Raw genomic sequence first — 25259 nt, forward strand, 5'->3', positions numbered from 1 at the left:
TGCTTCCAGCTCTTTGGGAAGCTAAGAAACAACTCGCTCTGCACAGTGCTCTTACAGCCTACCGGGAACATCTCTTCCAAAGGCCTGTGAAACGCAGTTTCTTTGCAGGCCTGATCTGGCTGAAGTAGGACTTCTGCTCTGGGTGTGCTACTTTGCCCTAGAGCTGAAAGGCACAACGTGCAGGCTTCTTTCCAAAGGGCGAGTTGGGCCCCACAGCATCTTGCTTCCAGCTCTTTGGGAAGCTAAGAAACAACTCGCTCTGCACAGTGCTCTTACAGCCTACGGGGAACATCTCTTCCAAAGGCCTGTGAAACGCAGTTTCTTTGCAGGCCTGATCTGGCTAAGGTACGACTTCTGCTCTGGGAGTGCTACTTTGCCCTAGAGCTGAAAGGCACAACGTGCAGGCTTCTTTCCAAAGGGCGAGTTGGGCCCCACAGCATCTTGCTTCCAGCTCTTTGGGAAGCTAAGAAACAACTCGCTCTGCACAGTGCTCTTACAGCCTACCGGGAACATCTCTTCCAAAGGCCTGTGAAACGCAGTTTCTTTGCAGGCCTGATCTGGCTGAAGTAGGACTTCTGCTCTGGGTGTGCTACTTTGCCCTAGAGCTGAAAGGCACAACGTGCAGGCTTCTTTCCAAAGGGCGAGTTGGGCCCCACAGCATCTTGCTTCCAGCTCTTTGGGAAGCTAAGAAACAACTCGCTCTGCACAGTGCTCTTACAGCCTAGTGGGAACATCTCTTCCAAAGGCCTGTGAAACGCAGTTTCTTTGCAGGCCTGATCTGGCTGAAGTAGGACTTCTGCTCTGGGTGTGCTACTTTGCCCTAGAGCTGAAAGGCACAACGTGCAGGCTTCTTTCCAAAGGGCGAGTTGGGCCCCACAGCATCTTGCTTCCAGCTCTTTGGGAAGCTAAGAAACAACTCGCTCTGCACAGTGCTCTTACAGCCTAGTGGGAACATCTCTTCCAAAGGCCTGTGAAACGCAGTTTCTTTGCAGGCCTGATCTGGCTGAAGTAGGACTTCTGCTCTGGGTGTGCTACTTTGCCCTAGAGCTGAAAGGCACAACGTGCAGGCTTCTTTCCAAAGGGCGAGTTGGGCCCCACAGCATCTTGCTTCCAGCTCTTTGGGAAGCTAAGAAACAACTCGCTCTGCACAGTGCTCTTACAGCCTTGTGGGAACATCTCTTCCAAAGGCCTGTGAAACGCAGTTTCTTTGCAGGCCTGATCTGGCTGAAGTAGGACTTCTGCTCTGGGTGTGCTCCTTTGCCCTAGAGCTGAAAGGCACAACGTGCAGGCTTCTTTCCAAAGGGCGAGTTGGGCCCCACAGCATCTTGCTTCCAGCTCTTTGGGAAGCTAAGAAACAACTCGCTCTGCACAGTGCTCTTACAGCCTACCGGGAACATCTCTTCCAAAGGCCTGTGAAACGCAGTTTCTTTGCAGGCCTGATCTGGCTGAAGTAGGACTTCTGCTCTGGGTGTGCTACTTTGCCCTAGAGCTGAAAGGCACAACGTGCAGGCTTCTTTCCAAAGGGCGAGTTGGGCCCCACAGCATCTTGCTTGCAGCTCTTTGGGAAGCTAAGAAACAACTCGCTCTGCACAGTGCTCTTACAGCCTACTGGGAACATCTCTTCCAAAGGCCTGTGAAACGCAGTTTCTTTGCAGGCCTGATCTGGCTGAAGTAGGACTTCTGCTCTGCGTGTGCTACTTTGCCCTAGAGCTGAAAGGCACAACGTGCAGGCTTCTTTCCAAAGGGCGAGTTGGGCCCCACAGCATCTTGCTTCCAGCTCTTTGGGAAGCTAAGAAACAACTCGCTCTGCACAGTGCTCTTACAGCCTAGTGGGAACATCTCTTCCAAAGGCCTGTGAAACGCAGTTTCTTTGCAGGCCTGATCTGGCTGAAGTAGGACTTCTGCTCTGGGTGTGCTACTTTGCCCTAGAGCTGAAAGGCACAACGTGCAGGCTTATTTCCAAAGGGCGAGTTGGGCCCCACAGCATCTTGCTTCCAGCTCTTTGGGAAGCTAAGAAACAACTCGCTCTGCACAGTGCTCTTACAGCCTACCGGGAACATGTCTTCCAAAGGCCTGTGAAACGCAGTTTCTTTACAGACCTGATCTGGCTGAATTAGGACTTCTGCTCTGGGTGTGCTACTTTGCCCTAGAGCGGAAAGGCACAACGTGCAGGCTTCTTTCCAAAGGGCGAGTTGGGCCCCTCAGCATCTTGCTTCCAGCTCTTTGGGAAGCTAAGAAACAACTCGCTCTGCACAGTGCTCTTACAGCCTACCGGGAACATCTCTTCCAAAGGCCTGTGAAACGCAGTTTCTTTGCAGGCCTGATCTGGCTAAGGTACGACTTCTGCTCTGGGTGTGCTACTTTGCCCTAGAGCTGAAAGGCACAACGTGCAGGCTTCTTTCCAAAGGGCGAGTTGGGCCCCACAGCATCTTGCTTCCAGCTCTTTGGGAAGCTAAGAAACAACTCGCTCTGCACAGTGCTCTTACAGCCTACCGGGAACATCTCTTCCAAAGGCCTGGGAAACGCAGTTTCTTTGCAGGCCTGATCTGGCTGAAGTAGGACTTCTGCTCTGGGTGTGCTACTTTGCCCTAGAGCTGAAAGGCACAACGTGCAGGCTTCTTTCCAAAGGGCGAGTTGGGCCCCACAGCATCTTGCTTCCAGCTCTTTGGGAAGCTAAGAAACAACTCGCTCTGCACAGTGCTCTTACAGACTAGTGGGAACATCTCTTCCAAAGGCCTGTGAAACGCAGTTTCTTTGCAGGCCTGATCTGGCTGAAGTAGGACTTCTGCTCTGGGTGTGCTCCTTTGCCCTAGAGCTGAAAGGCACAACGTGCAGGCTTCTTTCCAAAGGGCGAGTTGGGCCCCACAGCATCTTGCTTCCAGCTCTTTGGGAAGCTAAGAAACAACTCGCTCTGCACAGTGCTCTTACAGCCTTGTGGGAACATCTCTTCCAAAGGCCTGTGAAACGCAGTTTCTTTGCAGGCCTGATCTGGCTGAAGTAGGACTTCTGCTCTGGGTGTGCTCCTTTGCCCTAGAGCTGAAAGGCACAACGTGCAGGCTTCTTTCCAAAGGGCGAGTTGGGCCCCACAGCATCTTGCTTCCAGCTCTTTGGGAAGCTAAGAAACAACTCGCTCTGCACAGTGCTCTTACAGCCTTGTGGGAACATCTCTTCCAAAGGCCTGTGAAACGCAGTTTCTTTGCAGGCCTGATCTGGCTGAAGTAGGACTTCTGCTCTGGGTGTGCTACTTTGCCCTAGAGCTGAAAGGCACAACGTGCAGGCTTCTTTCCAAAGGGCGAGTTGGGCCCCACAGCATCTTGCTTGCAGCTCTTTGGGAAGCTAAGAAACAACTCGCTCTGCACAGTGCTCTTACAGCCTACCGGGAACATCTCTTCCAAAGGCCTGTGAAACGCAGTTTCTTTGCAGGCCTGATCTGGCTGAAGTCGGACTTCTGCTCTGCGTGTGCTACTTTGCCCTAGAGCTGAAAGGCACAACGTGCAGGCTTCTTTCCAAAGGGCGAGTTGGGCCCCACAGCATCTTGCTTCCAGCTCTTTGGGAAGCTAAGAAACAACTCGCTCTGCACAGTGCTCTTACAGCCTACCGGGAACATCTCTTCCAAAGGCCTGTGAAACGCAGTTTCTTTGCAGGCCTGATCTGGCTGAAGTAGGACTTCTGCTCTGGGTGTGCTACTTTGCCCTAGAGCTGAAAGGCACAACGTGCAGGCTTCTTTCCAAAGGGCGAGTTGGGCCCCACAGCATCTTGCTTCCAGCTCTTTGGGAAGCTAAGAAACAACTCGCTCTGCACAGTGCTCTTACAGCCTAGTGGGAACATCTCTTCCAAAGGCCTGTGAAACGCAGTTTCTTTGCAGGCCTGATCTGGCTGAAGTAGGACTTCTGCTCTGGGTGTGCTACTTTGCCCTAGAGCTGAAAGGCACAACGTGCAGGCTTCTTTCCAAAGGGCGAGTTGGGCCCCACAGCATCTTGCTTGCAGCTCTTTGGGAAGCTAAGAAACAACTCGCTCTGCACAGTGCTCTTACAGCCTACCGGGAACATCTCTTCCAAAGGCCTGTGAAACGCAGTTTCTTTGCAGGCCTGATCTGGCTGAAGTCGGACTTCTGCTCTGCGTGTGCTACTTTGCCCTAGAGCTGAAAGGCACAACGTGCAGGCTTCTTTCCAAAGGGCGAGTTGGGCCCCACAGCATCTTGCTTCCAGCTCTTTGGGAAGCTAAGAAACAACTCGCTCTGCACAGTGCTCTTACAGCCTACCGGGAACATCTCTTCCAAAGGCCTGTGAAACGCAGTTTCTTTGCAGGCCTGATCTGGCTGAAGTAGGACTTCTGCTCTGGGTGTGCTACTTTGCCCTAGAGCTGAAAGGCACAACGTGCAGGCTTCTTTCCAAAGGGCGAGTTGGGCCCCACAGCATCTTGCTTCCAGCTCTTTGGGAAGCTAAGAAACAACTCGCTCTGCACAGTGCTCTTACAGCCTACGGGGAACATCTCTTCCAAAGGCCTGTGAAACGCAGTTTCTTTGCAGGCCTGATCTGGCTAAGGTACGACTTCTGCTCTGGGAGTGCTACTTTGCCCTAGAGCTGAAAGGCACAACGTGCAGGCTTCTTTCCAAAGGGCGAGTTGGGCCCCACAGCATCTTGCTTCCAGCTCTTTGGGAAGCTAAGAAACAACTCGCTCTGCACAGTGCTCTTACAGCCTACCGGGAACATCTCTTCCAAAGGCCTGTGAAACGCAGTTTCTTTGCAGGCCTGATCTGGCTGAAGTAGGACTTCTTCTCTGGGTGTGCTACTTTGCCCTAGAGCTGAAAGGCACAACGTGCAGGCTTCTTTCCAAAGGGCGAGTTGGGCCCCACAGCATCTTGCTTCCAGCTCTTTGGGAAGCTAAGAAACAACTCGCTCTGCACAGTGCTCTTACAGCCTAGTGGGAACATCTCTTCCAAAGGCCTGTGAAACGCAGTTTCTTTGCAGGCCTGATCTGGCTGAAGTAGGACTTCTGCTCTGGGTGTGCTACTTTGCCCTAGAGCTGAAAGGCACAACGTGCAGGCTTCTTTCCAAAGGGCGAGTTGGGCCCCACAGCATCTTGCTTCCAGCTCTTTGGGAAGCTAAGAAACAACTCGCTCTGCACAGTGCTCTTACAGCCTACCGGGAACATCTCTTCCAAAGGCCTGTGAAACGCAGTTTCTTTGCAGGCCTGATCTGGCTGAAGTAGGACTTCTGCTCTGGGTGTGCTACTTTGCCCTAGAGCTGAAAGGCACAACGTGCAGGCTTCTTTCCAAAGGGCGAGTTGGGCCCCACAGCATCTTGCTTCCAGCTCTTTGGGAAGCTAAGAAACAACTCGCTCTGCACAGTGCTCTTACAGACTAGTGGGAACATCTCTTCCAAAGGCCTGTGAAACGCAGTTTCTTTGCAGGCCTGATCTGGCTGAAGTAGGACTTCTGCTCTGGGTGTGCTACTTTGCCCTAGAGCTGAAAGGCACAACGTGCAGGCTTCTTTCCAAAGGGCGAGTTGGGCCCCACAGCATCTTGCTTCCAGCTCTTTGGGAAGCTAAGAAACAACTCGCTCTGCACAGTGCTCTTACAGCCTTGTGGGAACATCTCTTCCAAAGGCCTGTGAAACGCAGTTTCTTTGCAGGCCTGATCTGGCTGAAGTAGGACTTCTGCTCTGGGTGTGCTACTTTGCCCTAGAGCTGAAAGGCACAACGTGCAGGCTTCTTTCCAAAGGGCGAGTTGGGCCCCACAGCATCTTGCTTCCAGCTCTTTGGGAAGCTAAGAAACAACTCGCTCTGCACAGTGCTCTTACAGCCTACCGGGAACATCTCTTCCAAAGGCCTGTGAAACGCAGTTTCTTTGCAGGCCTGATCTGGCTGAAGTCGGACTTCTGCTCTGCGTGTGCTACTTTGCCCTAGAGCTGAAAGGCACAACGTGCAGGCTTCTTTCCAAAGGGCGAGTTGGGCCCCACAGCATCTTGCTTCCAGCTCTTTGGGAAGCTAAGAAACAACTCGCTCTGCACAGTGCTCTTACAGCCTACCGGGAACATCTCTTCCAAAGGCCTGTGAAACGCAGTTTCTTTGCAGGCCTGATCTGGCTGAAGTAGGACTTCTGCTCTGGGTGTGCTACTTTGCCCTAGAGCTGAAAGGCACAACGTGCAGGCTTCTTTCCAAAGGGCGAGTTGGGCCCCACAGCATCTTGCTTCCAGCTCTTTGGGAAGCTAAGAAACAACTCGCTCTGCACAGTGCTCTTACAGCCTACCGGGAACATCTCTTCCAAAGGCCTGTGAAACGCAGTTTCTTTGCAGGCCTGATCTGGCTGAAGTAGGACTTCTGCTCTGGGTGTGCTACTTTGCCCTAGAGCTGAAAGGCACAACGTGCAGGCTTCTTTCCAAAGGGCGAGTTGGGCCCCACAGCATCTTGCTTCCAGCTCTTTGGGAAGCTAAGAAACAACTCGCTCTGCACAGTGCTCTTACAGCCTACGGGGAACATCTCTTCCAAAGGCCTGTGAAACGCAGTTTCTTTGCAGGCCTGATCTGGCTAAGGTACGACTTCTGCTCTGGGAGTGCTACTTTGCCCTAGAGCTGAAAGGCACAACGTGCAGGCTTCTTTCCAAAGGGCGAGTTGGGCCCCACAGCATCTTGCTTCCAGCTCTTTGGGAAGCTAAGAAACAACTCGCTCTGCACAGTGCTCTTACAGCCTACCGGGAACATCTCTTCCAAAGGCCTGTGAAACGCAGTTTCTTTGCAGGCCTGATCTGGCTGAAGTAGGACTTCTTCTCTGGGTGTGCTACTTTGCCCTAGAGCTGAAAGGCACAACGTGCAGGCTTCTTTCCAAAGGGCGAGTTGGGCCCCACAGCATCTTGCTTCCAGCTCTTTGGGAAGCTAAGAAACAACTCGCTCTGCACAGTGCTCTTACAGCCTAGTGGGAACATCTCTTCCAAAGGCCTGTGAAACGCAGTTTCTTTGCAGGCCTGATCTGGCTGAAGTAGGACTTCTGCTCTGGGTGTGCTACTTTGCCCTAGAGCTGAAAGGCACAACGTGCAGGCTTCTTTCCAAAGGGCGAGTTGGGCCCCACAGCATCTTGCTTCCAGCTCTTTGGGAAGCTAAGAAACAACTCGCTCTGCACAGTGCTCTTACAGACTAGTGGGAACATCTCTTCCAAAGGCCTGTGAAACGCAGTTTCTTTGCAGGCCTGATCTGGCTGAAGTAGGACTTCTGCTCTGGGTGTGCTACTTTGCCCTAGAGCTGAAAGGCACAACGTGCAGGCTTCTTTCCAAAGGGCGAGTTGGGCCCCACAGCATCTTGCTTCCAGCTCTTTGGGAAGCTAAGAAACAACTCGCTCTGCACAGTGCTCTTACAGCCTTGTGGGAACATCTCTTCCAAAGGCCTGTGAAACGCAGTTTCTTTGCAGGCCTGATCTGGCTGAAGTAGGACTTCTGCTCTGGGTGTGCTCCTTTGCCCTAGAGCTGAAAGGCACAACGTGCAGGCTTCTTTCCAAAGGGCGAGTTGGGCCCCACAGCATCTTGCTTCCAGCTCTTTGGGAAGCTAAGAAACAACTCGCTCTGCACAGTGCTCTTACAGCCTACCGGGAACATCTCTTCCAAAGGCCTGTGAAACGCAGTTTCTTTGCAGGCCTGATCTGGCTGAAGTAGGACTTCTGCTCTGGGTGTGCTACTTTGCCCTAGAGCTGAAAGGCACAACGTGCAGGCTTCTTTCGAAAGGGCGAGTTGGGCCCCACAGCATCTTGCTTGCAGCTCTTTGGGAAGCTAAGAAACAACTCGCTCTGCACAGTGCTCTTACAGCCTACCGGGAACATCTCTTCCAAAGGCCTGTGAAACGCAGTTTCTTTGCAGGCCTGATCTGGCTGAAGTAGGACTTCTGCTCTGCGTGTGCTACTTTGCCCTAGAGCTGAAAGGCACAACGTGCAGGCTTCTTTCCAAAGGGCGAGTTGGGCCCCACAGCATCTTGCTTCCAGCTCTTTGGGAAGCTAAGAAACAACTCGCTCTGCACAGTGCTCTTACAGCCTACCGGGAACATCTCTTCCAAAGGCCTGTGAAACGCAGTTTCTTTGCAGGCCTGATCTGGCTGAAGTAGGACTTCTGCTCTGGGTGTGCTACTTTGCCCTAGAGCTGAAAGGCACAACGTGCAGGCTTCTTTCCAAAGGGCGAGTTGGGCCCCACAGCATCTTGCTTCCAGCTCTTTGGGAAGCTAAGAAACAACTCGCTCTGCACAGTGCTCTTACAGCCTACCGGGAACATCTCTTCCAAAGGCCTGTGAAACGCAGTTTCTTTGCAGGCCTGATCTGGCTGAAGTAGGACTTCTGCTCTGGGTGTGCTACTTTGCCCTAGAGCTGAAAGGCACAACGTGCAGGCTTCTTTCCAAAGGGCGAGTTGGGCCCCACAGCATCTTGCTTCCAGCTCTTTGGGAAGCTAAGAAACAACTCGCTCTGCACAGTGCTCTTACAGCCTACCGTGAACATCTCTTCCAAAGGCCTGTGAAACGCAGTTTCTTTGCAGGCCTGATCTGGCTGAATTAGGACTTCTGCTCTGCGTGTGCTACTTTGCCCTAGAGCTGAAAGGCACAACGTGCAGGCTTCTTTCCAAAGGGCGAGTTGGGCCCCACAGCATCTTGCTTCCAGCTCTTTGGGAAGCTAAGAAACAACTCGCTCTGCACAGTGCTCTTACAGCCTAGTGGGAACATCTCTTCCAAAGGCCTGTGAAACGCAGTTTCTTTGCAGGCCTGATCTGGCTGAAGTAGGACTTCTGCTCTGGGTGTGCTACTTTGCCCTAGAGCTGAAAGGCACAACGTGCAGGCTTCTTTCCAAAGGGCGAGTTGGGCCCCACAGCATCTTGCTTCCAGCTCTTTGGGAAGCTAAGAAACAACTCGCTCTGCACAGTGCTCTTACAGCCTACCGGGAACATGTCTTCCAAAGGCCTGTGAAACGCAGTTTCTTTACAGACCTGATCTGGCTGAAGTAGGACTTCTGCTCTGGGTGTGCTACTTTGCCCTAGAGCTGAAAGGCACAACGTGCAGGCTTCTTTCCAAAGGGCGAGTTGGGCCCCACAGCATCTTGCTTCCAGCTCTTTGGGAAGCTAAGAAACAACTCGCTCTGCACAGTGCTCTTACAGCCTACGGGGAACATGTCTTCCAAAGGCCTGTGAAACGCAGTTTCTTTGCAGGCCTGATCTGGCTGAATTAGGACTTCTGCTTTGCGTGTGCTACTTTGCCCTAGAGCTGAAAGGCACAACGTGCAGGCTTCTTTCCAAAGGGCGAGTTGGGCCCCACAGCATCTTGCTTCCAGCTCTTTGGGAAGCTAAGAAACAACTCGCTCTGCACAGTGCTCTTACAGCCTAGTGGGAACATCTCTTCCAAAGGCCTGTGAAACGCAGTTTCTTTGCAGGCCTGATCTGGCTGAAGTAGGACTTCTGCTCTGGGTGTGCTACTTTGCCCTAGAGCTGAAAGGCACAACGTGCAGGCTTCTTTCCAAAGGGCGAGTTGGGCCCCACAGCATCTTGCTTCCAGCTCTTTGGGAAGCTAAGAAACAACTCGCTCTGCACAGTGCTCTTACAGCCTACCGGGAACATGTCTTCCAAAGGCCTGTGAAACGCAGTTTCTTTACAGACCTGATCTGGCTGAAGTAGGACTTCTGCTCTGGGTGTGCTACTTTGCCCTAGAGCTGAAAGGCACAACGTGCAGGCTTCTTTCCAAAGGGCGAGTTGGGCCCCACAGCATCTTGCTTCCAGCTCTTTGGGAAGCTAAGAAACAACTCGCTCTGCACAGTGCTCTTACAGCCTACGGGGAACATGTCTTCCAAAGGCCAGTGAAACGCAGTTTCTTTGCAGGCCTGATCTGGCTAAGGTACGACTTCTGCTCTGGGTGTGCTACTTTGCCCTAGAGCTGAAAGGCACAACGTGCAGGCTTCTTTCCAAAGGGCGAGTTGGGCCCCACAGCATCTTGCTTCCAGCTCTTTGGGAAGCTAAGAAACAACTCGCTCTGCACAGTGCTCTTACAGCCTACCGGGAACATCTCTTCCAAAGGCCTGTGAAACGCAGTTTCTTTACAGGCCTGATCTGGCTGAAGTAGGACTTCTGCTCTGGGTGTGCTACTTTGCCCTAGAGCTGAAAGGCACAACGTGCAGGCTTCTTTCCAAAGGGCGAGTTGGGCCCCACAGCATCTTGCTTCCAGCTCTTTGGGAAGCTAAGAAACAACTCGCTCTGCACAGTGCTCTTACAGCCTACCGGGAACATCTCTTCCAAAGGCCTGTGAAACACAGTTTCTTTGCAGGCCTGATCTGGCTGAAGTAGGACTTCTGCTCTGGGTGTGCTACTTTGCCCTAGAGCTGAAAGGCACAACGTGCAGGCTTCTTTCCAAAGGGCGAGTTGGGCCCCACAGCATCTTGCTTCCAGCTCTTTGGGAAGCTAAGAAACAACTCGCTCTGCACAGTGCTCTTACAGCCTACCGGGAACATCTCTTCCAAAGGCCTGTGAAACGCAGTTTCTTTGCAGGCCTGATCTGGCTGAAGTAGGACTTCTGCTCTGGGTGTGCTACTTTGCCCTAGAGCTGAAAGGCACAACGTGCAGGCTTCTTTCCAAAGGGCGAGTTGGGCCCCACAGCATCTTGCTTCCAGCTCTTTGGGAAGCTAAGAAACAACTCGCTCTGCACAGTGCTCTTAAAGCCTAACGGGAACATCTCTTCCAAAGGCCAGTGAAACGCAGTCTCTTTGCAGGCCTGATCTGGCTGAAGTAGGACTTCTGCTCTGGGTGTGCTACTTTGCCCTGGAGCCTAAAGGCACAACGTGCAGGCTTCTTTCCAAAGGGCGAGTTGGGCCCCACAGCATCTTGCTTCCAGCTCTTTGGGAAGCTAAGAAACAACTCGCTCTGCACAGTGCTCTTACAGCCTAGTGGGAACATCTCTTCCAAAGGCCTGTGAAACGCAGTTTCTTTGCAGGCCTGATCTGGCTGAAGTAGGACTTCTGCTCTGGGTGTGCTACTTTGCCCTAGAGCTGAAAGGCACAACGTGCAGGCTTCTTTCCAAAGGTCGAGTTGGGACCCACAGCATCTTGCTTCCAGCTCTTTGGGAAGCTAAGAAACAACTCGCTCTGCACAGTGCTCTTACAGCGTACCGGGAACATCTCTTCCAAAGGCCTGTGAAACGCAGTTTCTTTGCAGGCCTGATCTGGCTGAAGTAGGACTTCTGCTCTGGGTGTGCTACTTTGCCCTAGAGCTGCAAGGCACAACGTGCAGGCTTCTTTCCAAAGGGCGAGTTGGGCCCCACAGCATCTTGCTTCCAGCTCTTTGGGAAGCTAAGAAACAACTCGCTCTGCACAGTGCTCTTACAGCCTACCGGGAACATGTCTTCCAAAGGCCTGTGAAACGCAGTTGCTTTGCAGGCCTGATCTGGCTGAAGTAGGACTTCTGCTCTGGGTGTGCTACTTTGCCCTATAGCTGAAAGGCACAACGTGCAGGCTTCTTTCCAAAGGGCGAGTTGGGCCCCACAGCATCTTGCTTCCAGCTCTTTGGGAAGCTAAGAAACAACTCGCTCTGCACAGTGCTCTTACAGCCTACCGTGAACATCTCTTCCAAAGGCCTGTGAAACGCAGTTTCTTTGCAGGCCTGATCTGGCTGAATTAGGACTTCTGCTCTGCGTGTGCTACTTTGCCCTAGAGCTGAAAGGCACAACGTGCAGGCTTCTTTCCAAAGGGCGAGTTGGGCCCCACAGCATCTTGCTTCCAGCTCTTTGGGAAGCTAAGAAACAACTCGCTCTGCACAGTGCTCTTACAGCCTACCGGGAACATGTCTTCCAAAGGCCTGTGAAACGCAGTTTCTTTGCAGGCCTGATCTGGCTGAAGTAGGACTTCTGCTCTGGGTGTGCTACTTTGCCCTAGAGCTGAAAGGCACAACGTGCAGGCTTCTTTCCACAGGGCGAGTTGGGCCCCACAGCATCTTGCTTCCAGCTCTTTGGGAAGCTAAGAAACAACTCGCTCTGCACAGTGCTCTTACAGCCTACCGTGAACATCTCTTCCAAAGGCCTGTGAAACGCAGTTTCTTTGCAGGCCTGATCTGGCTGAAGTAGGACTTCTGCTCTGCGTGTGCTACTTTGCCCTAGAGCTGAAAGGCACAACGTGCAGGCTTCTTTCCAAAGGGCGAGTTGGGCCACACAGCATCTTGCTTCCAGCTCTTTGGGAAGCTAAGAAACAACTCGCTCTGCACAGTGCTCTTACAGCCCAGTGGGAACATCTCTTCCAAAGGCCTGTGAAACGCAGTTTCTTTGCAGGCCTGATCTGGCTGAAGTAGGACTTCTGCTCTGGGTGTGCTACTTTGCCCTAGAGCTGAAAGGCACAACGTGCAGGCTTATTTCCAAAGGGCGAGTTGGGCCCCACAGCATCTTGCTTCCAGCTCTTTGGGAAGCTAAGAAACAACTCGCTCTGCACAGTGCTCTTACAGCCTACCGGGAACATGTCTTCCAAAGGCCTGTGAAACGCAGTTTCTTTACAGACCTGATCTGGCGGAAGTAGGACTTCTGCTCTGCGTGTGCTACTTTGCCCTAGAGCTGAAAGGCACAACGTGCAGGCTTCTTTCCAAAGGGCGAGTTGGGCCCCTCAGCATCTTGCTTCCAGCTCTTTGGGAAGCTAAGAAACAACTCGCTCTGCACAGTGCTCTTACAGCCTACCGGGAACATCTCTTCCAAAGGCCTGTGAAACGCAGTTTCTTTGCAGGCCTGATCTGGCTAAGGTACGACTTCTGCTCTGGGTGTGCTACTTTGCCCTAGAGCTGAAAGGCACAACGTGCAGGCTTCTTTCCAAAGGGCGAGTTGGGCCCCACAGCATCTTGCTTCCAGCTCTTTGGGAAGCTAAGAAACAACTCGCTCTGCACAGTGCTCTTACAGCCTAGTGGGAACATCTCTTCCAAAGGCCTGTGAAACGCAGTTTCTTTGCAGGCCTGATCTGGCTGAAGTAGGACTTCTGCTCTGGGTGTGCTACTTTGCCCTAGAGCTGAAAGGCACAACGTGCAGGCTTCTTTCCAAAGGGCGAGTTGGGCCCCACAGCATCTTGCTTCCAGCTCTTTGGGAAGCTAAGAAACAACTCGCTCTGCACAGTGCTCTTACAGACTAGTGGGAACATCTCTTCCAAAGGCCTGTGAAACGCAGTTTCTTTGCAGGCCTGATCTGGCTGAAGTAGGACTTCTGCTCTGGGTGTGCTACTTTGCCCTAGAGCTGAAAGGCACAACGTGCAGGCTTCTTTCCAAAGGGCGAGTTGGGCCCCACAGCATCTTGCTTCCAGCTCTTTGGGAAGCTAAGAAACAACTCGCTCTGCACAGTGCTCTTACAGCCTTGTGGGAACATCTCTTCCAAAGGCCTGTGAAACGCAGTTTCTTTGCAGGCCTGATCTGGCTGAAGTAGGACTTCTGCTCTGGGTGTGCTCCTTTGCCCTAGAGCTGAAAGGCACAACGTGCAGGCTTCTTTCCAAAGGGCGAGTTGGGCCCCACAGCATCTTGCTTCCAGCTCTTTGGGAAGCTAAGAAACAACTCGCTCTGCACAGTGCTCTTACAGCCTACCGGGAACATCTCTTCCAAAGGCCTGTGAAACGCAGTTTCTTTGCAGGCCTGATCTGGCTGAAGTAGGACTTCTGCTCTGGGTGTGCTACTTTGCCCTAGAGCTGAAAGGCACAACGTGCAGGCTTCTTTCCAAAGGGCGAGTTGGGCCCCACAGCATCTTGCTTGCAGCTCTTTGGGAAGCTAAGAAACAACTCGCTCTGCACAGTGCTCTTACAGCCTACCGGGAACATCTCTTCCAAAGGCCTGTGAAACGCAGTTTCTTTGCAGGCCTGATCTGGCTGAAGTCGGACTTCTGCTCGGCGTGTGCTACTTTGCCCTAGAGCTGAAAGGCACAACGTGCAGGCTTCTTTCCAAAGGGCGAGTTGGGCCCCACAGCATCTTGCTTCCAGCTCTTTGGGAAGCTAAGAAACAACTCGCTCTGCACAGTGCTCTTACAGCCTACTGGGAACATCTCTTCCAAAGGCCTGTGAAACGCAGTTTCTTTGCAGGCCTGATCTGGCTGAAGTAGGACTTCTGCTCTGGGTGTGCTACTTTGCCCTAGAGCTGAAAGGCACAACGTGCAGGCTTCTTTCCAAAGGGCGAGTTGGGCCCCACAGCATCTTGCTTCCAGCTCTTTGGGAAGCTAAGAAACAACTCGCTCTGCACAGTGCTCTTACAGCCTACCGGGAACATCTCTTCCAAAGGCCTGTGAAACGCAGTTTCTTTGCAGGCCTGATCTGGCTGAAGTAGGACTTCTGCTCTGGGTGTGCTCCTTTGCCCTAGAGCTGAAAGGCACAACGTGCAGGCTTCTTTCCAAAGGGCGAGTTGGGCCCCACAGCATCTTGCTTCCAGCTCTTTGGGAAGCTAAGAAACAACTCGCTCTGCACAGTGCTCTTACAGCCTACGGGGAACATCTCTTCCAAAGGCCTGTGAAACGCAGTTTCTTTGCAGGCCTGATCTGGCTAAGGTACGACTTCTGCTCTGGGAGTGCTACTTTGCCCTAGAGCTGAAAGGCACAACGTGCAGGCTTCTTTCCAAAGGGCGAGTTGGGCCCCACAGCATCTTGCTTCCAGCTCTTTGGGAAGCTAAGAAACAACTCGCTCTGCACAGTGCTCTTACAGCCTACCGGGAACATCTCTTCCAAAGGCCTGTGAAACGCAGTTTCTTTGCAGGCCTGATCTGGCTGAAGTAGGACTTCTTCTCTGGGTGTGCTACTTTGCCCTAGAGCTGAAAGGCACAACGTGCAGGCTTCTTTCCAAAGGGCGAGTTGGGCCCCACAGCATCTTGCTTCCAGCTCTTTGGGAAGCTAAGAAACAACTCGCTCTGCACAGTGCTCTTACAGCCTAGTGGGAACATCTCTTCCAAAGGCCTGTGAAACGCAGTTTCTTTGCAGGCCTGATCTGGCTGAAGTAGGACTTCTGCTCTGGGTGTGCTACTTTGCCCTAGAGCTGAAAGGCACAACGTGCAGGCTTCTTTCCAAAGGGCGAGTTGGGCCCCACAGCATCTTGCTTCCAGCTCTTTGGGAAGCTAAGAAACAACTCGCTCTGCACAGTGCTCTTACAGACTAGTGGGAACATGTCTTCCAAAGGCCTGTGAAACGCAGTTTCTTTGCAGGCCTGATCTGGCTGAAGTAGGACTTCTGCTCTGGGTGTGCTACTTTGCCCTAGAGCTGAAAGGCACAACGTGCAGGCTTCTTTCCAAAGGGCGAGTTGGGCCCCACAGCATCTTGCTTCCAGCTCTTTGGGAAGCTAAGAAACAACTCGCTCTGCACAGTGCTCTTACAGCCTTGTGGGAACATCTCTTCCAAAGGCCTGTGAAACGCAGTTTCTTTGCAGGCCTGATCTGGCTGAAGTAGGACTTCTGCTCTGGGTGTGCTCCTTTGCCCTAGAGCTGAAAGGCACAACGTGCAGGCTTCTTTCCAAAGGGCGAGTTGGGCCCCACAGCATCTTGCTTCCAGCTCTTTGGGAAGCTAAGAAACAACTCGCTCTGCACAGTGCTCTTACAGCCTACCGGGAACATCTCTTCCAAAGGCCTGTGAAACGCAGTTTCTTTGCAGGCCTGATCTGGCTGAAGTAGGACTTCTGCTCTGGGTGTGCTACTTTGCCCTAGAGCTGAAAGGCACAACGTGCAGGCTTCTTTCCAAAGGGCGAGTTGGGCCCCACAGCATCTTGCTTGCAGCTCTTTGGGAAGCTAAGAAACAACTCGCTCTGCACAGTGCTCTTACAGCCTACTGGGAACATCTCTTCCAAAGGCCTGTGAAACGCAGTTTCTTTGCAGGCCTGATCTGGCTGAAGTAGGACTTCTGCTCTGCGTGTGCTACTTTGCCCTAGAGCTGAAAGGCACAACGTGCAGGCTTCTTTCCAAAGGGCGAGTTGGGCCCCACAGCATCTTGCTTCCAGCTCTTTGGGAAGCTAAGAAACAACTCGCTCTGCACAGTGCACTTACAGCCTACCGGGAACATCTCTTCCAAAGGCCTGTGAAACGCAGTTTCTTTGCAGGCCTGATCTGGCTGAAGTAGGACTTCTGCTCTTGGTGTGCTACTTTGCCCTAGAGCTGAAAGGCACAACGTGCAGGCTTATTTCCAAAGGGCGAGTTGGGCCCCACAGCATCTTGCTTCCAGCTCTTTGGGAAGCTAAGAAACAACTCGCTCTGCACAGTGCTCTTACAGCCTACTGGGAACATGTCTTCCAAAGGCCTGTGAAACGCAGTTTCTTTACAGACCTGATCTGGCGGAAGTAGGACTTCTGCTCTGGGTGTGCTACTTTGCCCTAGAGCTGAAAGGCACAACGTGCAGGCTTCTTTCCAAAGGGCGAGTTGGGCCCCTCAGCATCTTGCTTCCAGCTCTTTGGGAAGCTAAGAAACAACTCGCTCTGCACAGTGCTCTTACAGCCTTGTGGGAACATCTCTTCCAAAGGCCTGTGAAACGCAGTTTCTTTGCAGGCCTGATCTGGCTAAGGTACGACTTCTGCTCTGGGTGTGCTACTTTGCCCTAGAGCTGAAAGGCACAACGTGCAGGCTTCTTTCCAAAGGGCGAGTTGGGCCCCACAGCATCTTGCTTCCAGCTCTTTGGGAAGCTAAGAAACAACTCGCTCTGCACAGTGCTCTTACAGCCTAGTGGGAACATCTCTTCCAAAGGCCTGTGAAACGCAGTTTCTTTGCAGGCCTGATCTGGCTGAAGTAGGACTTCTGCTCTGGGTGTGCTACTTTGCCCTAGAGCTGAAAGGCACAACGTGCAGGCTTCTTTCCAAAGGGCGAGTTGGGCCCCACAGCATCTTGCTTCCAGCTCTTTGGGAAGCTAAGAAACAACTCGCTCTGCACACTGCTCTTACAGCCTACCGGGAACATGTCTTCCAAAGGCCTGTGAAACGCAGTTTCTTTACAGACCTGATCTGGCTGAAGTAGGACTTCTGCTCTGGGTGTGCTACTTTGCCCTAGAGCTGAAAGGCACAACGTGCAGGCTTCTTTCCAAAGGGCGAGTTGGGCCCCACAGCATCTTGCTTCCAGCTCTTTGGGAAGCTAAGAAACAACTCGCTCTGCACAGTGCTCTTACAGCCTACGGGGAACATGTCTTCCAAAGGCCAGTGAAACGCAGTTTCTTTGCAGGCCTGATCTGGCTAAGGTACGACTTCTGCTCTGGGTGTGCTACTTTGCCCTAGAGCTGAAAGGCACAACGTGCAGGCTTCTTTCCAAAGGGCGAGTTGGGCCCCACAGCATCTTGCTTCCAGCTCTTTGGGAAGCTAAGAAACAACTCGCTCTGCACAGTGCTCTTACAGCCTACCGGGAACATGTCTTCCAAAGGCCTGTGAAACGCAGTTTCTTTACAGGCCTGATCTGGCTGAAGTAGGACTTCTGCTCTGGGTGTGCTACTTTGCCCTAGAGCTGAAAGGCACAACGTGCAGGCTTCTTTCCAAAGGGCGAGTTGGGCCCCACAGCATCTTGCTTCCAGCTCTTTGGGAAGCTAAGAAACAACTCGCTCTGCACAGTGCTCTTACAGCCTACCGGGAACATCTCTTCCAAAGGCCTGTGAAACACAGTTTCTTTGCAGGCCTGATCTGGCTGAAGTAGGACTTCTGCTCTGGGTGTGCTACTTTGCCCTAGAGCTGAAAGGCACAACGTGCAGGCTTCTTTCCAAAGGGCGAGTTGGGCCCCACAGCATCTTGCTTCCAGCTCTTTGGGAAGCTAAGAAACAACTCGCTCTGCACAGTGCTCTTACAGCCTACCGGGAACATCTCTTCCAAAGGCCTGTGAAACGCAGTTTCTTTGCAGGCCTGATCTGGCTGAAGTAGGACTTCTGCTCTGGGTGTGCTACTTTGCCCTAGAGCTGAAAGGCACAACGTGCAGGCTTCTTTCCAAAGGGCGAGTTGGGCCCCACAGCATCTTGCTTCCAGCTCTTTGGGAAGCTAAGAAACAACTCGCTCTGCACAGTGCTCTTAAAGCCTAACGGGAACATCTCTTCCAAAGGCCAGTGAAACGCAGTTTCTTTGCAGGCCTGATCTGGCTGAAGTAGGACTTCTGCTCTGGGTGTGCTACTTTGCCCTGGAGCCTAAAGGCACAACGTGCAGGCTTCTTTCCAAAGGGCGAGTTGGGCCCCACAGCATCTTGCTTCCAGCTCTTTGGGAAGCTAAGAAACAACTCGCTCTGCACAGTGCTCTTACAGCCTAGTGGGAACATCTCTTCCAAAGGCCTGTGAAACGCAGTTTCTTTGCAGGCCTGATCTGGCTGAAGTAGGACTTCTGCTCTGGGTGTGCTACTTTGCCCTAGAGCTGAAAGGCACAACGTGCAGGCTTCTTTCCAAAGGTCGAGTTGGGACCCACAGCATCTTGCTTCCAGCTCTTTGGGAAGCTAAGAAACAACTCGCTCTGCACAGTGCTCTTACAGCGTACCGGGAACATCTCTTCCAAAGGCCTGTGAAACGCAGTTTCTTTGCAGGCCTGATCTGGCTGAAGTAGGACTTCTGCTCTGGGTGTGCTACTTTGCCCTAGAGCTGCAAGGCACAACGTGCAGGCTTCTTTCCAAAGGGCGAGTTGGGCCCCACAGCATCTTGCTTCCAGCTCTTTGGGAAGCTAAGAAACAACTCGCTCTGCACAGTGCTCTTACAGCCTACCGGGAACATGTCTTCCAAAGGCCTGTGAAACGCAGTTGCTTTGCAGGCCTGATCTGGCTGAAGTAGGACTTCTGCTCTGGGTGTGCTACTTTGCCCTAGAGCTGAAAGGCACAACGTGCAGGCTTCTTTCCAAAGGGCGAGTTGGGCCCCACAGCATCTTGCTTCCAGCTCTTTGGGAAGCTAAGAAACAACTCGCTCTGCACAGTGCTCTTACAGCCTACCGTGAACATCTCTTCCAAAGGCCTGTGAAACGCAGTTTCTTTGCAGGCCTGATCTGGCTGAATTAGGACTTCTGCTCTGCGTGTGCTACTTTGCCCTAGAGCTGAAAGGCACAACGTGCAGGCTTCTTTCCAAAGGGCGAGTTGGGCCCCACAGCATCTTGCTTCCAGCTCTTTGGGAAGCTAAGAAACAACTCGCTCTGCACAGTGCTCTTACAGCCTACCGGGAACATGTCTTCCAAAGGCCTGTGAAACGCAGTTTCTTTGCAGGCCTGATCTGGCTGAAGTAGGACTTCTGCTCTGGGTGTGCTACTTTGCCCTAGAGCTGAAAGGCACAACGTGCAGGCTTCTTTCCAAAGGGCGAGTTGGGCCCCACAGCATCTTGCTTCCAGCTCTTTGGGAAGCTAAGAAACAACTCGCTCTGCACAGTGCTCTTACAGCCTACCGTGAACATCTCTTCCAAAGGCCTGTGAAACGCAGTTTCTTTGCAGGCCTGATCTGGCTGAAGTAGGACTTCTGCTCTGCGTGTGCTACTTTGCCCTAGAGCTGAAAGGCACAACGTGCAGGCTTCTTTCCAAAGGGCGAGTTGGGCCCCACAGCATCTTGCTTCCAGCTCTTTGGGAAGCTAAGAAACAACTCGCTCTGCACAGTGCTCTTACAGCCTTGTGGGAACATCTCTTCCAAAGGCCTGTGAAACGCAGTTTCTTTGCAGGCCTGATCTGGCTGAAGTAGGACTTCTGCTCTGGGTGTGCTACTTTGCCCTAGAGCTGAAAGGCACAACGTGCAGGCTTATTTCCAAAGGGCGAGTTGGGCCCCACAGCATCTTGCTTCCAGCTCTTTGGGAAGCTAAGAAACAACTCGCTCTGCACAGTGCTCTTACAGCCTACCGGGAACATGTCTTCCAAAGGCCTGTGAAACGCAGTTTCTTTACAGACCTGATCTGGCGGAAGTAGGACTTCTGCTCTGGGTGTGCTACTTTGCCCTAGAGCTGAAAGGCACAACGTGCAGGCTTCTTTCCAAAGGGCGAGTTGGGCCCCTCAGCATCTTGCTTCCAGCTCTTTGGGAAGCTAAGAAACAACTCGCTCTGCACAGTGCTCTTACAGCCTACCGGGAACATCTCTTCCAAAGGCCTGTGAAACGCAGTTTCTTTGCAGGCCTGATCTGGCTAAGGTACGACTTCTGCTCTGGGTGTGCTACTTTGCCCTAGAGCTGAAAGGCACAACGTGCAGGCTTCTTTCCAAAGGGCGAGTTGGGCCCCACAGCATCTTGCTTCCAGCTCTTTGGGAAGCTAAGAAACAACTCGCTCTGCACAGTGCTCTTACAGACTAGTGGGAACATCTCTTCCAAAGGCCTGTGAAACGCAGTTTCTTTGCAGGCCTGATCTGGCTGAAGTAGGACTTCTGCTCTGGGTGTGCTACTTTGCCCTAGAGCTGAAAGGCACAACGTGCAGGCTTCTTTCCAAAGGGCGAGTTGGGCCCCACAGCATCTTGCTTCCAGCTCTTTGGGAAGCTAAGAAACAACTCGCTCTGCACAGTGCTCTTACAGACTAGTGGGAACATCTCTTCCAAAGGCCTGTGAAACGCAGTTTCTTTGCAGGCCTGATCTGGCTGAAGTAGGACTTCTGCTCTGGGTGTGCTACTTTGCCCTAGAGCTGAAAGGCACAACGTGCAGGCTTCTTTCCAAAGGGCGAGTTGGGCCCCACAGCATCTTGCTTCCAGCTCTTTGGGAAGCTAAGAAACAACTCGCTCTGCACAGTGCTCTTACAGCCTTGTGGGAACATCTCTTCCAAAGGCCTGTGAAACGCAGTTTCTTTGCAGGCCTGATCTGGCTGAAGTAGGACTTCTGCTCTGGGTGTGCTACTTTGCCCTAGAGCTGAAAGGCACAACGTGCAGGCTTCTTTCCAAAGGGCGAGTTGGGCCCCACAGCATCTTGCTTCCAGCTCTTTGGGAAGCTAAGAAACAACTCGCTCTGCACAGTGCTCTTACAGCCTACCGGGAACATCTCTTCCAAAGGCCTGTGAAACGCAGTTTCTTTGCAGGCCTGATCTGGCTGAAGTCGGACTTCTGCTCTGCGTGTGCTACTTTGCCCTAGAGCTGAAAGGCACAACGTGCAGGCTTCTTTCCAAAGGGCGAGTTGGGCCCCACAGCATCTTGCTTCCAGCTCTTTGGGAAGCTAAGAAACAACTCGCTCTGCACAGTGCTCTTACAGCCTACCGGGAACATCTCTTCCAAAGGCCTGTGAAACGCAGTTTCTTTGCAGGCCTGATCTGGCTGAAGTAGGACTTCTGCTCTGGGTGTGCTACTTTGCCCTAGAGCTGAAAGGCACAACGTGCAGGCTTCTTTCCAAAGGGCGAGTTGGGCCCCACAGCATCTTGCTTCCAGCTCTTTGGGAAGCTAAGAAACAACTCGCTCTGCACAGTGCTCTTACAGCCTACCGGGAACATCTCTTCCAAAGGCCTGTGAAACGCAGTTTCTTTGCAGGCCTGATCTGGCTGAAGTAGGACTTCTGCTCTGGGTGTGCTCCTTTGCCCTAGAGCTGAAAGGCACAACGTGCAGGCTTCTTTCCAAAGGGCGAGTTGGGCCCCACAGCATCTTGCTTCCAGCTCTTTGGGAAGCTAAGAAACAACTCGCTCTGCACAGTGCTCTTACAGCCTACGGGGAACATCTCTTCCAAAGGCCTGTGAAACGCAGTTTCTTTGCAGGCCTGATCTGGCTAAGGTACGACTTCTGCTCTGGGAGTGCTACTTTGCCCTAGAGCTGAAAGGCACAACGTGCAGGCTTCTTTCCAAAGGGCGAGTTGGGCCCCACAGCATCTTGCTTCCAGCTCTTTGGGAAGCTAAGAAACAACTCGCTCTGCACAGTGCTCTTACAGCCTACCGGGAACATGTCTTCCAAAGGCCTGTGAAACGCAGTTTCTTTGCAGGCCTGATCTGGCTGAAGTAGGACTTCTGCTCTGGGTGTGCTACTTTGCCCTAGAGCTGAAAGGCACAACGTGCAGGCTTCTTTCCACAGGGCGAGTTGGGCCCCACAGCATCTTGCTTCCAGCTCTTTGGGAAGCTAAGAAACAACTCGCTCTGCACAGTGCTCTTACAGCCTACCGTGAACATCTCTTCCAAAGGCCTGTGAAACGCAGTTTCTTTGCAGGCCTGATCTGGCTGAAGTAGGACTTCTGCTCTGCGTGTGCTACTTTGCCCTAGAGCTGAAAGGCACAACGTGCAGGCTTCTTTCCAAAGGGCGAGTTGGGCCACACAGCATCTTGCTTCCAGCTCTTTGGGAAGCTAAGAAACAACTCGCTCTGCACAGTGCTCTTACAGCCCAGTGGGAACATCTCTTCCAAAGGCCTGTGAAACGCAGTTTCTTTGCAGGCCTGATCTGGCTGAAGTAGGACTTCTGCTCTGGGTGTGCTACTTTGCCCTAGAGCTGAAAGGCACAACGTGCAGGCTTATTTCCAAAGGGCGAGTTGGGCCCCACAGCATCTTGCTTCCAGCTCTTTGGGAAGCTAAGAAACAACTCGCTCTGCACAGTGCTCTTACAGCCTACCGGGAACATGTCTTCCAAAGGCCTGTGAAACGCAGTTTCTTTACAGACCTGATCTGGCGGAAGTAGGACTTCTGCTCTGCGTGTGCTACTTTGCCCTAGAGCTGAAAGGCACAACGTGCAGGCTTCTTTCCAAAGGGCGAGTTGGGCCCCTCAGCATCTTGCTTCCAGCTCTTTGGGAAGCTAAGAAACAACTCGCTCTGCACAGTGCTCTTACAGCCTACCGGGAACATCTCTTCCAAAGGCCTGTGAAACGCAGTTTCTTTGCAGGCCTGATCTGGCTAAGGTACGACTTCTGCTCTGGGTGTGCTACTTTGCCCTAGAGCTGAAAGGCACAACGTGCAGGCTTCTTTCCAAAGGGCGAGTTGGGCCCCACAGCATCTTGCTTCCAGCTCTTTGGGAAGCTAAGAAACAACTCGCTCTGCACAGTGCTCTTACAGCCTAGTGGGAACATCTCTTCCAAAGGCCTGTGAAACGCAGTTTCTTTGCAGGCCTGATCTGGCTGAAGTAGGACTTCTGCTCTGGGTGTGCTACTTTGCCCTAGAGCTGAAAGGCACAACGTGCAGGCTTCTTTCCAAAGGGCGAGTTGGGCCCCACAGCATCTTGCTTCCAGCTCTTTGGGAAGCTAAGAAACAACTCGCTCTGCACAGTGCTCTTACAGACTAGTGGGAACATCTCTTCCAAAGGCCTGTGAAACGCAGTTTCTTTGCAGGCCTGATCTGGCTGAAGTAGGACTTCTGCTCTGGGTGTGCTACTTTGCCCTAGAGCTGAAAGGCACAACGTGCAGGCTTCTTTCCAAAGGGCGAGTTGGGCCCCACAGCATCTTGCTTCCAGCTCTTTGGGAAGCTAAGAAACAACTCGCTCTGCACAGTGCTCTTACAGCCTTGTGGGAACATCTCTTCCAAAGGCCTGTGAAACGCAGTTTCTTTGCAGGCCTGATCTGGCTGAAGTAGGACTTCTGCTCTGGGTGTGCTCCTTTGCCCTAGAGCTGAAAGGCACAACGTGCAGGCTTCTTTCCAAAGGGCGAGTTGGGCCCCACAGCATCTTGCTTCCAGCTCTTTGGGAAGCTAAGAAACAACTCGCTCTGCACAGTGCTCTTACAGCCTACCGGGAACATCTCTTCCAAAGGCCTGTGAAACGCAGTTTCTTTGCAGGCCTGATCTGGCTGAAGTAGGACTTCTGCTCTGGGTGTGCTACTTTGCCCTAGAGCTGAAAGGCACAACGTGCAGGCTTCTTTCCAAAGGGCGAGTTGGGCCCCACAGCATCTTGCTTGCAGCTCTTTGGGAAGCTAAGAAACAACTCGCTCTGCACAGTGCTCTTACAGCCTACCGGGAACATCTCTTCCAAAGGCCTGTGAAACGCAGTTTCTTTGCAGGCCTGATCTGGCTGAAGTCGGACTTCTGCTCTGCGTGTGCTACTTTGCCCTAGAGCTGAAAGGCACAACGTGCAGGCTTCTTTCCAAAGGGCGAGTTGGGCCCCACAGCATCTTGCTTCCAGCTCTTTGGGAAGCTAAGAAACAACTCGCTCTGCACAGTGCTCTTACAGCCTACTGGGAACATCTCTTCCAAAGGCCTGTGAAACGCAGTTTCTTTGCAGGCCTGATCTGGCTGAAGTAGGACTTCTGCTCTGGGTGTGCTACTTTGCCCTAGAGCTGAAAGGCACAACGTGCAGGCTTCTTTCCAAAGGGCGAGTTGGGCCCCACAGCATCTTGCTTCCAGCTCTTTGGGAAGCTAAGAAACAACTCGCTCTGCACAGTGCTCTTACAGCCTACCGGGAACATCTCTTCCAAAGGCCTGTGAAACGCAGTTTCTTTGCAGGCCTGATCTGGCTGAAGTAGGACTTCTGCTCTGGGTGTGCTCCTTTGCCCTAGAGCTGAAAGGCACAACGTGCAGGCTTCTTTCCAAAGGGCGAGTTGGGCCCCACAGCATCTTGCTTCCAGCTCTTTGGGAAGCTAAGAAACAACTCGCTCTGCACAGTGCTCTTACAGCCTACGGGGAACATCTCTTCCAAAGGCCTGTGAAACGCAGTTTCTTTGCAGGCCTGATCTGGCTAAGGTACGACTTCTGCTCTGGGAGTGCTACTTTGCCCTAGAGCTGAAAGGCACAACGTGCAGGCTTCTTTCCAAAGGGCGAGTTGGGCCCCACAGCATCTTGCTTCCAGCTCTTTGGGAAGCTAAGAAACAACTCGCTCTGCACAGTGCTCTTACAGCCTACCGGGAACATCTCTTCCAAAGGCCTGTGAAACGCAGTTTCTTTGCAGGCCTGATCTGGCTGAAGTAGGACTTCTTCTCTGGGTGTGCTACTTTGCCCTAGAGCTGAAAGGCACAACGTGCAGGCTTCTTTCCAAAGGGCGAGTTGGGCCCCACAGCATCTTGCTTCCAGCTCTTTGGGAAGCTAAGAAACAACTCGCTCTGCACAGTGCTCTTACAGCCTAGTGGGAACATCTCTTCCAAAGGCCTGTGAAACGCAGTTTCTTTGCAGGCCTGATCTGGCTGAAGTAGGACTTCTGCTCTGGGTGTGCTACTTTGCCCTAGAGCTGAAAGGCACAACGTGCAGGCTTCTTTCCAAAGGGCGAGTTGGGCCCCACAGCATCTTGCTTCCAGCTCTTTGGGAAGCTAAGAAACAACTCGCTCTGCACAGTGCTCTTACAGACTAGTGGGAACATGTCTTCCAAAGGCCTGTGAAACGCAGTTTCTTTGCAGGCCTGATCTGGCTGAAGTAGGACTTCTGCTCTGGGTGTGCTACTTTGCCCTAGAGCTGAAAGGCACAACGTGCAGGCTTCTTTCCAAAGGGCGAGTTGGGCCCCACAGCATCTTGCTTCCAGCTCTTTGGGAAGCTAAGAAACAACTCGCTCTGCACAGTGCTCTTACAGCCTTGTGG

The sequence above is a fragment of the Equus caballus genome, chromosome 16, assembly GCF_041296265.1.
Source record: "Equus caballus isolate H_3958 breed thoroughbred chromosome 16, TB-T2T, whole genome shotgun sequence".
Classification (NCBI taxonomy): domain Eukaryota; kingdom Metazoa; phylum Chordata; class Mammalia; order Perissodactyla; family Equidae; genus Equus; species Equus caballus.